Source organism: Convolutriloba macropyga, chromosome 6 (genome assembly GCF_964194025.1).
Source record: "Convolutriloba macropyga chromosome 6, txConMacr16.3, whole genome shotgun sequence".
In the NCBI taxonomy this organism is placed as follows: domain Eukaryota; kingdom Metazoa; phylum Xenacoelomorpha; order Acoela; family Convolutidae; genus Convolutriloba; species Convolutriloba macropyga.
In genome coordinates this window covers 56,684,071-56,698,900 of record NC_134473.1, presented here as the reverse complement: position 1 = coordinate 56,698,900, position 14,830 = coordinate 56,684,071, and the positions used below count along the sequence as shown (strand labels likewise).

At 33.1% G+C, this 14,830-nt stretch overlaps 1 protein-coding gene across 1 annotated transcript in view; it reads right to left on the bottom strand.

Moving 5' to 3' along the window:
- The window catches only part of LOC142341357 (uncharacterized), a 39,788-nt gene extending 27,419 nt beyond the window's left edge, over positions 1-12,369 (bottom strand). The window contains exon 1 of the mRNA XM_075392285.1: positions 12,202-12,369. The gene's annotated coding sequence lies outside the window, so the exon portion shown is untranslated. The remainder of the gene's footprint in view (positions 1-12,201) is intronic.
- Positions 12,370-14,830: the final 2,461 nt, after the last annotated feature.

Sequence of the window (14,830 nt, the reverse complement as noted above, 5' to 3'; positions counted from 1 at the left end):
TGTGCAAAATCAGGTTTCCATAGTTTGACCACAAAGCTCGAGTATTTAAATTGGAGGTCAGAAAAAATGGTACGAATTTGCTGTAAATTCAACAAGAATTTGCTTAAGCATTGTTTAAAAGAGCCTCAGCAACTGCAAACTGCGCTATCTACTTTTGGTAATCATTATTCTTTTTGGATACGTTTGTAATTTTTCAAGTCGGATTAAAAATTAATGTTTGACTGATGGTAATAAATTTGTCTCAATATACACTCTTTTTTGTTAAGGAAATTATTTTTTCACTGCCGCTTCTTTCTTGACAAATTTCTTTGCTTTCCCTTAACTTTCCTAGGAAAATGTTCTGTGTCATCTTGCACGTTGCCTTTCAAGACTTTTGCAAATTGTTGACGGTTTTTTCCCAAGAGTTCTGCTAAAAGACGATTATCTTACAAGAGCTTATGATTTTACAAGGATCAAGATCAAGATCAGGATCTTACAGGAGTCTTGAAAGATAACCATTGGTTTGTACTAAGGCAGTGGAACGATAGTAGGTAAAGACCTTTACGGGACGCGTTGTCAGGAATTTTTTCTTATCACAAAATTCGTGTCTCTCAGATTTTTCTTCCAAAAGAGTCTGGTCCTATAGAAGAAGACAAGACCAGTTATACAACTTTGTGTATGCATAGCTATCAAAGAACAAACTCAACAACTAAAAACATAATGACAAAGCTGTATCTGAAAACTGAAAACCAAAAAAGCAGATCCGATAGTAAAATAAGAAGGAAAAATGTCCATAATTCAAATTGAACACGACACTAAACCTTTTATTTAACTTTATATACCAAATTGCTGCAGTGACTTAAAATGCCACCTATTCTTATGTAAACTAAATTTATACATTGTTAAATTTATAAAGTGCGTGTTCGAAGAATCATTACGCTACTCCACTTTAGTAATTTCGAAGATCTGAATTACTTTTCAAACGTTTTTGAACATTTGAGCAAGAAATTAGATAACAAAAACGCAAAGTCTGTCAACGAAAGGTTTCCAGACCTCTTTCATAAAAACGAAAGAAATTTCTAAGGAAAAATAAAATCTGTTCTTAATTTTGTCCTAAAATTTTGTTGGTTTTCAGTGAAATCCAGTTTTCAGTGATATCATTTGATTATAAAGTTATTCTATGACTTCGCCGCACTGGCAAAAAACAATTCGCCAAGTAGTTAATTTGACTTCTGAGTCAAAACAACTTTTCACGCGCTTTTTTTAGGATTGTATTCAATTGTTAGAACGTTCAGATTAAGAAAAACAGTGAGTCTTTTGAAGAGACCTGGAATGAATGATATAACTTTATGTTATAATGAGATACTCGCATGGCAGAAAATGGTATTGCTGTTTAAATTTAAATGTTGAGTAAAACCAAAATATTGAATTGCTTGTCGAGTGATATTTGCAAGGGGAGCTTAAGAGTTGGTGACAAAAAGCCACTGTAACGAAAACGACTAAGCACCAAAGTTTTTATTAATTTTATTTGGGTATCTACTGTGAATAATATCTTTATTAAAGTAAAACCCCTTGTTCCACAAATCTTTGTTCTCAAGCGATACTTCACTTATTCTTGTAAGCTCATTATTTATCACGAAGGACTAGCAAAAAACTAGCGGATTCTTTTTGTTTTCTTCTTCCTCCATCCAGACTGATTGGTGAGAATTTTGGAAATCTATTTACTCATCGGTTGCTGAAACTTATGTGCTCTATTTTCCTCTTATTCAAATTTAATCTGTTTTAGTCTGAAGACTCAGCCAAACACTTGACTGGGCTCTTTTGTTCTTCATTTGCAGCTGATTGGTTTTTGTTCCTGAAAATACTAAGTTGTCATCAGAACGTTGGACCAGGTTACAGTACAAGCTAATAAGACAGCAAAAATTATTGATGTATATACTAATGAGCAGTGAGCCAAGAATCGTACCCCAAGGAGCACCTCTGTTCAATTCAATCTAGTTTGACTCAGTATCATTGACTGAATTTTTTTGAAGCCTCTGTTGGGTCAAAGCATAATTTGTATCAATTTTTCATCAACTCATTTAGAGATTAATTTTCTGTACAAACCATTATGTTCAACTGTATCAAACTATATTGAGAGGTCAAGAAGTGCTGTTGACACCTATACATTAATTACAATTAGAGAACGTAGGGTTTTCGTGAAGTAAGTGAGTGCATATTGTGTAGAATATTAAGACCGGAAGAATATTAAGACCGGAAGGAATATTGAATTTATAGATGGCAGGCGGTAGCTATCCAAAAATTTGGTTACTTTTTTGTTTCAGAAATAATGATTCGAATGCTTTTGAAAAAGCACAAGTGACCAAAATTAATCTATAGTTCTCTGTATTTTCTCTCTCATCTATTTTGCAGAAAAGAGTAACAAACGTTTTTTCAATTAAGAATACTCTCAGACTAACAACCTTTTTTTCAATTCAGAAGGAATTAGGTCATTACAGTTGCTCAAGAGCAATGTCAGTTAAGGAATAGTATATTTGGCACCATATTCTAGAGGTCAGGCAGAGATGATAGAGAGTTCTAGAGATTTGTTGTGTTCAGTGATTTGATGACGTCATGCACCTCTAGCTCACTAGAGTCGACATAGCTGCTTTCTCTTTCTACTCGTTATTAAATTTGGATATCTTGGCAGTTTCTTGATTTGAAATGTAATTGCCATATCGCGAAACTTTGGAATTGAGCAGATTCGCGATGTTTCATTTATGATGTTCCATTTTTTTAAATCTGTAGTTGCGTGTTTGAATAGCTCGGATTTGATTCTAACGCACTTTGTACGTTTTTAGTTCGTATATGACAACGCAGTTTGTAGGTTTTATAATGTTCAGTATGCAGAGTTTTTATATAGCGTCATATCTTTTTAGAGGTTGTGATATTTGTAATATATCATCGCCAGACTATGAGACAGGTCAGGTCATAAGGTAACCCATGAAGCGAGGTAAAATTTAGGGCATTCTTATTTTTAGAGGGTATTGTCTGTCCGTTTCTCACTAGATTTACCGAATTCAAGCAATTCTTACTTATTTATTAATTGCTGTCCTATAATAGCAGCACCTGTGTGTCGTTTTGATCAACATTTGTTGCTTTTTTGTAATTTCACGAAGAGGGCACTAAAAATTGTACACGGAGGGGTTTAATATTAAGGGAAATAATCTGAACTGAATTGGAACAAGCAGATTACAAAAAGTTTCACTTACCTGAATTTTGACAATTGAGGACAAGCTGGCCCCAGGAAGGAATGTCTTACCCAATTTATTGCTTTATAACTAATTGGTTTGGGGCAAGCCGAGGCTTAATAAAACTAACTTTGGGCTCACAATTGAACTAATAAACGAAAACACCGCTTGTTGGAAAACGTGTTTTGTGAGATCACATTTTCCGGTCCAGTTCAATACTATTTGGAGCAACATGTAGCGTGTCTGGGTAAACACACTGGCCGCGGGTTTCTTGTCAAACTACTACCCTCCTGTTTTCATACAAAGGACTGGTTAGCAGACGGTTTATAACTACAAAGCTTTTATTGTGTGGCTGCGCAATCTACCATTGACAATGAACAGTAAAGACAATATGTACTTACAAAAAAGCATATATGCATCGCACTTTTTGACGCACATCCATCTGATGGATGGATTCAAAATTGCTACAAGAATCTTGAAAATTGCTGCGAAATTTCTTGAATCCCACTAACAATTCTGTGAGTTGTGAAACAAATCTGTCTTAAAATCAAAAATTTCTCTATGAATCATTTTCTGGAGCCCAAAAAGCACACTAAAAATGTATAGGTAAATTTACCTGAGGAGTGTGCAGGTAAGGTCATGTGCAGGTAAAATCTATCTGAACACTTTTCCCCAAATTTACTTACCTGCACACCGTTCAGGTAAATTACCTGCATTTTTTGCTGTTGTTAATGGATAAATTTGAAGAAAAACTTTCCAGAAAAATTGTATTTTGAAAATACAATTTGTAAATCATCTTTCTAGACCGGAAAAACGTTCTCATGATGCTTTTATATGATTTTTGCAAACTAAAAAGAACTGAACCGTAAAAATTTTAAATTCTTCTCATTATTTATTTTTATTTACCTTTGCAGTACACTCACTATATAGGTAGATTACCCAAAAAATTCACGTAAATGGTGCAAGCACTTTAAACCAGAAATTTGAAAAATTCAGATAATTCTTAGGTAAACTGTGCAGGAGGTCTACATGAACATTTCAGGTAAAATTAGCTGCAATTGCAGGTACGTGCAGGCAATGTGCAGAACCGCCAAAGTACATGCACAGTTCAGGTAAATTTGCCTTAATTTTTAAGTAAACTTACCTGCACAATTTTTAGAGTGAGGCTTCCTCATTTTTTGGTCAGGATTCGTATTTCATGCAAGATTTGAATGCGCCCATCACTAGGGCATTTATGTTTCCAAAGAATGAAAACGAGATAAATAGGCTTAAACTTAAGCTGGGATTCATTTTTTCTGGCTAGAGTAGTTGGCATATTTGCTGCAAAGCATAATAAAAACTGTTAAGAATCCGATGGAAATGTTTTTTTTGCGTGTCTGTCTGCAGTGTTGACAAAAATTTCTTATTTTCATTCAGATAAAGAGGAAATTCAGAAACACAATCTGAATTTTGCGCTGATTCAGAGAGGTTTCAGAATTGATGCAGAAACTATTCTGAAAGTGTTTCGAATCAGTGCTGGAAATCAAGAGTTCTTTGAACTTTTTCTGAATCAGTACTGATTTTGTCTGTGCATTAGGTACGGGTTGTGTTTTTAACATCAGTAATTGTACTAATGTCATTTTTTTCTTTTTCATTACCCTTGTTTTTGTCGGTCCGTCAGAAGCGATACTTTCCATTCAGTTTGTTCACGTTTTCATCTAAGCTGTGACCATTGACTAATCTCCTGATCTCGTGGTCCTTCTCTGTGTTGCAACTTGTAGGCAACCACTGATTAGTTGATTGAAAATGATTCTATTGTAAAAAAATTGAACGAGCCATTATTACTATGAGATGCTTTGCAGTTAATTTTATTTCAAATGTTAGGCAGTACGTAATTGAAAAACCAATTCGAAAGAAATTATTGGTTCCGTAAAATTTCCGCTGTAAATTATAATTAAGAAGAAATTAAGGTGACAAATTGTTTCTTAAAAATGATTGCTCAGTTTGCATCAGACCAAAATTTTGGCTATTTTTCTTAAAACCAAATTTTGTATCCAAAATAATTCATGTCAAGCAATGTCATGAATCCTTTGAACGTTTCAAAACGGTTGCTTTCATTTTTTCGTTTTTACGTCACCAACGAACAAAAAACGTTGTTATGTATTTAAACATTGTTATGTACGTAATTTTTACAGTTTCAAAGTTCAATAAAAATAAAAGTTTTGCCATAACCATCTAGAAAACGTTTAACCCTTGTAAAAAAACGAAATATTGTAGGGATAGAATACAGAAAACAAAACACCCTGATGAGATAATCATCCCCCAATTACATCGTTATTGTTATCATTCTTATCTCTTTATGACAAACTTTGCTTAATCTTTGCAAATTTGTTGATGCCTTTACTCTGACAGCAAGTTAGTTATTTCAGTTAGAAAAAAATGAATAACATCCCTGCGCCATTATCCAGTACTGTTTCCACAGGTGTTGTAAGTCCAGCTTTCGAAATGAAATTGGTGACTTAGGAGCAAAAAAAATCACAGGTTTGACTGCGGAAAGTTTTTTTGCAAAAACATAAAATCGAAAAACCTGGAAACCAAACACATGTAATGAAAGAGAGGCTGTGTGCGCAAGAGCGTTATAAGAACAAAGATTGTCTGGTTATTTGAATCCCCCTTCGACTCAACTGATGAAAGATATGTTCTTGTTAACACTTCAAAATTTTTTTGCTTATCTCGGAGTTAATTTATCTGAAGATAGAATTGAAGCCTGTCATATTCTCCCAGGAACCAGGGGCACAGGATTGCTCGCTTCGGTTACTGCCAAAATTATCTATTTCAAAGAAAAAATTGGGTTTATAGCGATCGGCGAAATCAGAAACAAAAACAAAATCTTGTTAATGGGAGACACATTTTCATAAATGAAAGATTGCCTAAATATGAAGTCGACTCTAGAGCTATTAAAAAATCATATGTTGAAAGCAAACGAAAATTTACGCGTGAAGTTGATCTCGACTATGGCTCCGATAGAAATTGCAATCAATCATCTGACGCTAAGAAAGTTGTCAAAAAGTGAACAAAAATTAGAAAGCGAGAAAATGGCAACATTGTTACGGTCATAATGATTTGTGTTTTGCTATTATCTGCCCCTAACTTCAAATAAAAAATTGAATACTGAATTATAACATTAAGTGGATCCTTGAATCAGTTTCCTTTCTTGTCATTCTAAATCGAGAAGTACATGTAGATACATCAAACGATCTAAGAACGCAACTGGTTGTAGCTCCAAATCTACTGGCGTAAGGATAAGGAAATTATTCAGCATCATGCTTGACTATGATCCAAAGTTTACAAATATAATAAAAGCAATGAACAGAAACAAACTGGAAAATTTTATCTCTATGTGTGTCCAATGTTACATTCAAGTCAATGCTTAAGTATTTTCAAAGTTTTACTGATCTTTATTTCTTTAAATTTTTTTTGTTGGTTTTTTAATTCCATTTTTTTTGTCAAATAGTGGAGTTTTGTTACATTGGAGTTTTGTTAAATTTTAATTCGGGTCAAGTACCTCTAAACTGCTTCGAGGTATCACTAGACTAGGCGTCTTTGAAGGCTATTGATGTATAGATGACCTGAGTTATATGTTTGTGCTGAGTGGATAACATGTCCTTGAATTTAATAACAGTTTCTGTTTATTTTTTGGCTGGTTTGAAACCACTGGAGTGTTATTAACTGAAAACATAACTATTTAATTTGTTTACAGATAGTTAAATATAGGCTAAAAGTACACAACGTGCCTTTTAAACCATTACGTGCTTATCCAGATCTTAAAGCTCAAAAAATGTTTCAAGGGTAGGCACTAAGTTTCGAAATCTCATTTCGATGTAAGGGGATAAAAAGCGCCCCAAAGTTTCCCGTGGTATAAGAAAAAGACCGAATAAAATTATAATGAAAATTTTCTCTTTCTCTGAGTCTTTGAGAAGAACTTGTTGCTATCTTAATCTTCAATTTTTTACGACTCGAAGAGGAGTATTGGAGAAGTCCTTTTTTTAATCAATTTTGTTGGAGTGAATTTTGAAGCGGGAAATGAAACGCGTGAAAAAATTTGGAGTGATTTTGGTGCTGAACAAAAGTGAAAAACGCAGCGAAAAGAGTGGTTTTTGTTCATACCGCTGTTTTTGAGAGAGAGCGAGAAATTGATTTGTGAAAAAATTTTCTCTAAGCGAGCGAAATTTTTTTGTTCACGTGCGGCTTTTTAAAAGCAGTTTTTTGCAACTTTTGATGGTTATGAGGTCCGATTATGATATTTTATTAGTTGTAGGCTTGTTTGGATAGGAATTGAAGGTAAAACCAGTTAATTTGAGTTTGATGCTAATTTGGAGGTTCTTGATCAGTTTTTGCTGATTTTTAGACAAAATTTAACAATATTTTTTAACTGTTTTTTTGTTTTAATGCTTTAAGTGGGATTTGATTAGAAGCTGGTTACTTAAGGAGTATTCAGATACCAATTGACTAAAGCTTTCTTGGTATAAATCACTTTTTTCTTAGGAAAATTGACAGAAAAATTGATAAATTTTAAACCATTTTTCATGTTTTTTTTTGCAGTTTTCTTTTTTTAATCTTAGACAAGTTTCTTAGCCTATTATGACATAACCCTTGTTTTGTGAGCTTTTCATTGCTCTAATTGCAAAGGAATTTTGTTTCCTTGTACTATTAAAATAAACTCAATTTAAAAAAAACTTAATTTTTTCTAGTTTTTTTTTGTTTAATTTGTTTTTGAATGCCGTTTCTATTCTTCCTTAAATGTTTTTTGTGGTGGGTCTTTTGTGGAGGGTCAGGGTTCACAATTGTTGTTCTAGTTGTTTAGTCATAAGTATGGGCAATTTTCTCCTTCTAGTCGTTTCCGGAATTCTTCCGGCTATGTTTTTCTTTTTCAACTGAACTGAATTAGATAATTTGAAGCTAAGTTAGCTGCAACTGGTTGATACTTCCTGGTTGATTTTATTTTTTTGGATATTTTCGTCTGGCATTTTTCTCGTTTAGATTTGTTTCGTAATTTCCTAACTGTATCCCGCTTAAAGAGCTTTTGCATGGGGATCGCTTTTAAATTTTGTTCATATATGATAGAACATGAATTTTAAAATCAGTATTAAACTATTGGTGAATTATAGCGCGTTACTTTTATTAGAACATTTTTTCCCTGAGATTTACGCCCACCAAAGTTTGGATCGTTATTGTTGATTGTTATCTGCATGCTCTACAAAACGTTTTCTCCGTAGTTTCAAAAAATTAAAATTGATTTTTTTGTAGCGCTACTGTTTATTTTAGTAGTTGGGCTTCCAATATCCCATAATTATGTGCTATGGTTGAACTATTTCGTTGAAAATCAAATTCTGAGAAAAACCAGCCAGAAATTAGGTTGATATTATAAATAAAACTGTCTGGAAGTTGTCTGGAAGAGATTTCGCATGTAATAAAGAGGGACGCTTGCGAGGGGTTGTTTATAAATGTTGTTTCATACACAGAGCTTTTGTTGTTCACTTTGCAGTGCTTGTTCTCAAATTGAATGTCTATGGGAAGTTTCAGGTCTCGACTGAAATTAAGAAATGTTTCTTCAACCTGATTTAATTCAGTCTAACAATTAAACGAGAGTCTTCAATTAGAGGCAGCCTTGAGCAAGCTGCCAAAACACAAAGCGTTAATTTCTGGACAAGAATTTGTGAGTTGAAGAAAATTGTGATCAGTGGTTAGCGAGAAGTAAATTTCATGGTGGCTGCACTATATACCGGTAACAAACCGTAAGAGATCATGCTTCATCTTAAGCGTGAGAAACTCAGAAGGTTCTTTTATCTCAGAAATATTTTATTTAATTCTTGTTAATAAAATTTTTTAAAGAAAGGCTAGCAGCATACTACAAAGCCGCACCCAGTCCGCTCAGAATAGTTATCATCTTGCAGAGTCTTGCCAGACGATACATTGTCTTGCAAGATTTTCGTCCAAAATCGTGCATGATCTTGTCGGGTATAAACATCCCCCTGACATTTGAGAATTTTTATCGTCTAAGATGTTACAAATTTCTTACAAAATTGTCTTATATGTACTTATAAGATTATGCGTCGCCTGACTGAGACTTTGTAAGACAATTTATCAGGTCTTACAGGATGAAAAATTTTAAATTTTTTTAACAGATAAGATAAGATCTTACACGATAAAAGTTCACTTTTGTCAGATCTTACAAGATAAGAATTCTGCTTCAGAAGATCTTACATAATAAAAATTCTGCCTGACAAAAAACTTTTTTGGGTAAGATCTTATAAGAATTTTATAAGATTTTGTAAGATAAACATTCGGAAAGCTATGACTCATCTTTTTGATAAGATTTTTATCAGATCTTATACGATAAAAATTCCTTAACTATGACAAGTTTTACAAATTGAAGATAACTCAGGGTTGGTCTCAAGCAGTAGCCAAAAAGCTACAGATGCAACACTTAAATGTCAGAGCAACAAAAAGAAAATTATCTTATATTGTCTTTCGAGACTTATAAGATATTGTGAAAAAGGTTATTCGGGTGTTAGGGGCTTTTCCTGAGGCAGTAATTAATTACAGCCAAACCAGGCTGTAAACATTTTCTTCAAAGACCAAAACTATCTTGGACTGCTAAGTTTAACCATATTATCTAGTTAAGATTCAGAATTATACTGCCGTCAAAATAGAATCAACAAACATTTTTGGTTTCGAAATTGGTTAGTTGATCGATTATTTTTTACTTTCATAAGAATTTGACGACGTTATACGGTTTTACTGAAATCATTAAAACATGTCTTATCAGATCTTGACGATAAAAATTTAGCCCTACGTGAACTTTTATCGTGTAAGATCTGATAAGATACTTTTCAGATCTTATAAGATGATAAATTAGGGATGCGGTTGCATTTGAAGATCAAATTATACTGCAGACATTTGTGACTAAAATTGAAACTGAATAAAAAATTTCCTGCAAAGGAATCGAAACCGTTTGACATCAAAACTTTCGACCGTGTCTTTTTTTTCGAATTAGTGTTCGATTTTTGTATGAATTACTACCAGTTTGTTTAACCGGCTCATTTCATTGTATTTTGTGCTGTAACTCAGACTTTTTTCTCGCTTGCTGTCCAGAATAACTTCCCAGAACTCTAAACAGGCCTTTCCCGGCCGAATGGAGCTTCAGTCAGATTTTCGCGCGCTCGAATATTTTTACTAGATCAAGTGCTAAAAGTTATGATCTTTCATCAGACTCAATTTGGATTTTTTCCGGATTTTGTGCGACTCTGGCTCAGACAATTTTCACTCCATTTTGCGGAGATTCGTGCTCTTGGACTTTTAAAAATGATAAATGCGGTGGTGTGAGTAACGCACTTTTTTGATTTTAAACAGGCGCGATGTTTAAAATTTTGTATCAAAGTGTTTGAAAACAACTACAGTGATACCTCTACACCAATCTTGTGATAATAGTGTGATCTCTAACCACAGAAATCATAGAACAGTATCAATAGTAGCTGTCGATGATACTATGGTACTTGGAATTTATGATAAATCTGAATTAAAAAAGATTGGTTTAACATGTCAAAATGGATAGAAAAAAATCGAAATGAAGAGAAATCGTAAATAACCTTTACCAACAAATGATAAATTGGGGATGCGGTTGCATTTGAAGATCAAATTATGCGAAGCTCAAAATATCAAAATGTTTAGGTGTGTGGCTACGTTCTCAATTAAGTATTGAAGAACACCTAGAGTCTGGGAAAAAAGTAAAAAAATTTATCTGTTTTCCCCAGTAAAAGGTCCCCAGTAGTCAATCAAAAAACGTTAGGACACCTTGCACACTATTAGATCTATCAAAAATTACGAAGTTTTGATCAACCAATTTTATTATTGAAGTTAGACAGAAATTTAATTGACACTATTAATTTAATTGTATCAAATGTAATCTAACTATATCAAATTTTAATTGTAACCATATTGAATTGTAACTATTAGTCAAAATTATTAATAAAAATCTACACTCATAAACAATGAAAACAATTGTTGAATTGAAAAACTAATAAAAATATACTGATTTAAGGAGTAGCAAACAAAACAATAATTGAGCCATTACGAAGACAGCAATTTACGAATACAAAATTGCGTTTCGTATAAAAAAAATGTGAAGCTAAAAGGTGAAGAAGCAACAGAAAATATTGTCATATTGTGATGTGAATGTTTACGAATTATGAAATCTCTTAGCAAGAGTGCGTAAACAGAATCAACAAAGTAGAATCAGAAGAAATTTTGTCACGCGAAAAGAATTGGAAGAAAAATTTTTAGATGAAGCAAGAGTGAAGGAACTGGCATGCACGTGGAGATATACAAAAAACAATACAAAAAGTATCTCTGTAAGAACCTGGATAATATACAAAACAATTGTTCAACTACATAAAAGATTTCTTTAAAATTTGACCGAGAATGATACTATTGAGTCTTAAATTAGAAGAGGTTTGCATACTTTAAGAGACAATCAAATCATAGACCCTGAAGCTTTTCAAATACAATTGAAGTTGGAATTCGAGCTTCTTCTAGATGAATGATTAAGTGGTGTCTTTGGGGATATCTCGCTCTTATAAAATTGAATCGGTTGTGAAAAGGAAAATCTTTCCACGTGAAATAGAAACTTGTTGCGTAGCCTTATTGTGCTTTCTCAGACTTGGTGCTCAGGATTTAATAAATCTATGTTATTGCAAAAAAAGTTTTTGAACCAATCTGAAAAGTATTTTTTTACTTTTCATTTAAAAAGTGTTAAAATTATTTACCAAAAAAACAGTGAGCAATTTTTAGTCCAATTGGGCGTACAATCTATATGAAACCTGTCATAAAAACTTTAGAGGCAGGTTCTTTCTTTCTTTCATTTCAGTATGGCAATTTGTTCAAAAACAGTATAAGTAAAGTTAGTAAAATGAGTTATTAACTCCTTGGGTTATTATAACTTTAAGGGGCTTACCTGGTTTATTACCAGTTGAAGGTAGTTCTGAACATTTGAAATAAATCTCGACTTGCTTTCAAATCGAATAATGGTAAAATTGTATCAATGTTTGAAGGTATTATAAACGAAACTTAAACCAGTTAAAATTTATTAGACTGCTAATTCAAACTACTTGATTAAATTGAAAACTTTCAACAGATAATCCTAATCTGATTTCAAGTTTTATGTGTTTTTGAATAAAACTTTCAAAACTTTGTTCAAACTATGCTCTATAATCAATCCTTTTGGCAATAGTTGAAATTTTGTAATTTTTGTTCAAATTTGGTTCGGTGAAATTAGCTGGGGGTGTGAACTTAATATCCTTTAGAAACGGATAGGTATTTTTTCCCGTACAATAAATAAACTTTTTGATTTTTCCAAATATCGATTAAATCAAATACAATTTGTTGAAATATTTGTTCTTATTCGGCAATCCCCATTACTTTTTGTCTCCAAAATCTTATTCAAAACCATTAGAGATCAAAATAATAATTTGTAAGCAAGTTTAAGGAACATTCTTTTTAACTTTTGTTTCTGAATGGCACAAAAATGAATAAGCAATTTAGGGCTACCGTCAATAAACTAAATCAATTCAATACGCACACACCATTATTGACTTAAGGCATTGGTATGGATTAGTGTTTTAGAACAACACAGGGATGGGATGAGTCATTTATTGTCAATTGATTGATTTTTTGGCCACTAACTGAGAGCGAAATTGGTTGCCACACTACGGGCTAATACGTCTAATAAAGAAAAGAAAACTGCCATAAAAGGATTGACCAATTTGACCGCATTTAACCATTTTCCAAAGAACTTTTAGTTAGTGATTGTTCGATCAAGTATTTTACAAATCTTATTTTAATTCTGTGAATAGAACTATTGAACAGAAGTTTGCAAAATTCAAAAGAGGAAACCAAATAAAGGAAAAGACAAAAACTGAAAATTAAATGTCAATTTTTAACTTTCGGCTAAGTGAGCATGGTAGACTTAGCGTTCTGCTAATTGAGTAGTTTGTTATGAGAGGGTTGTTGGGTGCAGTCAATTAGGGCACAGTAGTGGCCCTTAGGGCTCATTTCCGGGTAATTTGGTGCCATAATAAGTTGAGAAGGAATTTACGTCTGTTCCACTCTCTGGTTCTCTCTTTCTCATACCTGAGATCGAGTTGATCACATGAACTTAATCGCAGCAGGAGAACGTGTATAGTTAGAGAAATGAACACAAACTCAATCCCTAATTTTAAGGTAAAATTCTGGCTTAGATAAGGCGAAGTTAAGGGAATATTTAAGATAATGTTAAGGTAATTCTTTATAGTAATTTTAAGGCAAGTTGAAGTAAAATTTAAGGTTTTTTAAGGTAATGAGGCGTTAACTTTTCAGGTAAAGTTCAGGTAAAGTTAGGGTTAGTTAAGGTGAGTTAAGGAAAGGCAAATCTACCTTAACAGTTAAGGTGAGTTAGGAGTTAGACCCGCTGCTTTCAGCTCAATGAAGTACTAGGGCCAAAACTCAGTCCAAATAAAAGTTCGCCACTCACCACTAACCGTTCCTGTATTTGTTTACAGGAATTTTTATGCCCTCTATTTGTTGCAGTCTTATATAACTGTTTTTTGATGCTCGTTTTGCGGAAATTAACAATTGGGTTACTTGTCCGGTATCGGATACTAGTCAGTCTACCATTGCTCGCTGAATAACTTTGAAAAACTATGTTGGAAAAACGTTTGAGCGTTTTGTTGGGCTATTTCTAGCCCCATTTTCTATCGTTGTTCTTTACCTTTTCACGTTTTAGTTACTACACGTCTTTTTGACCAGTTTCGAATATTTTTGGACCCAGGCTGTTTTTGGCGATTTTCTTTTAAACTTGGGATGTTTTTGGAGTAGCTAATTCTTGACCACGAGGTGCATTTTGACAAATGTGCATTTTTCAAGTCATGGCCACTAGTAGCATTTTAAAAAAGTCTTATGGTAGTCTCTAGACAGTCAGCAATTATATAAGACTTGCATTTGGGCTCGCGATATGGATTTGTCCACTAACTCACAGTAAAAGTAAAAGAAAATAAACTTTGCTGTTTGGTTCGAATTAGGCTGCTTCTTAAAGCTTCCTAGATATTCTAACCAGTTCATTTTCGGAATAAAATGACTAAGAGCTAGTCAGACAAGGGGCAATGGATAGGCCAATTTTGATGTTGTTTTTCTTTCCAGTACATTATTAATTTGTTATAATTGCTGCGTATCGTTCCATCAGATTATATTAATCCTTTTTGTCAAAAAATATGTGAAAAAGAATACAAGTTTTTTTGAATTGATATAACAGTAATATTGATCAGACGCAGAGATAATTGAAAATAAAAATGGCCCCAATAGGATAACTTTTGAAGTCCATTCTTTTAACTCTGATGTTGTGGGGATTTTATTCGCTTAATCTTAATTACCACACTAGAGCTAAACCGATATTATTTAAGCGACCTTAATTAAGTGCTAGAATAAGCCTCACTATATGCTCACAATGTTCTTTTCTAATTGCCAAACCAATGTGTAAAGTGCTGGAAACAAAACGATTAGGGATAATGATTAATTTTGAAACAGGTAGAAATGATAGAACACAATTGGGG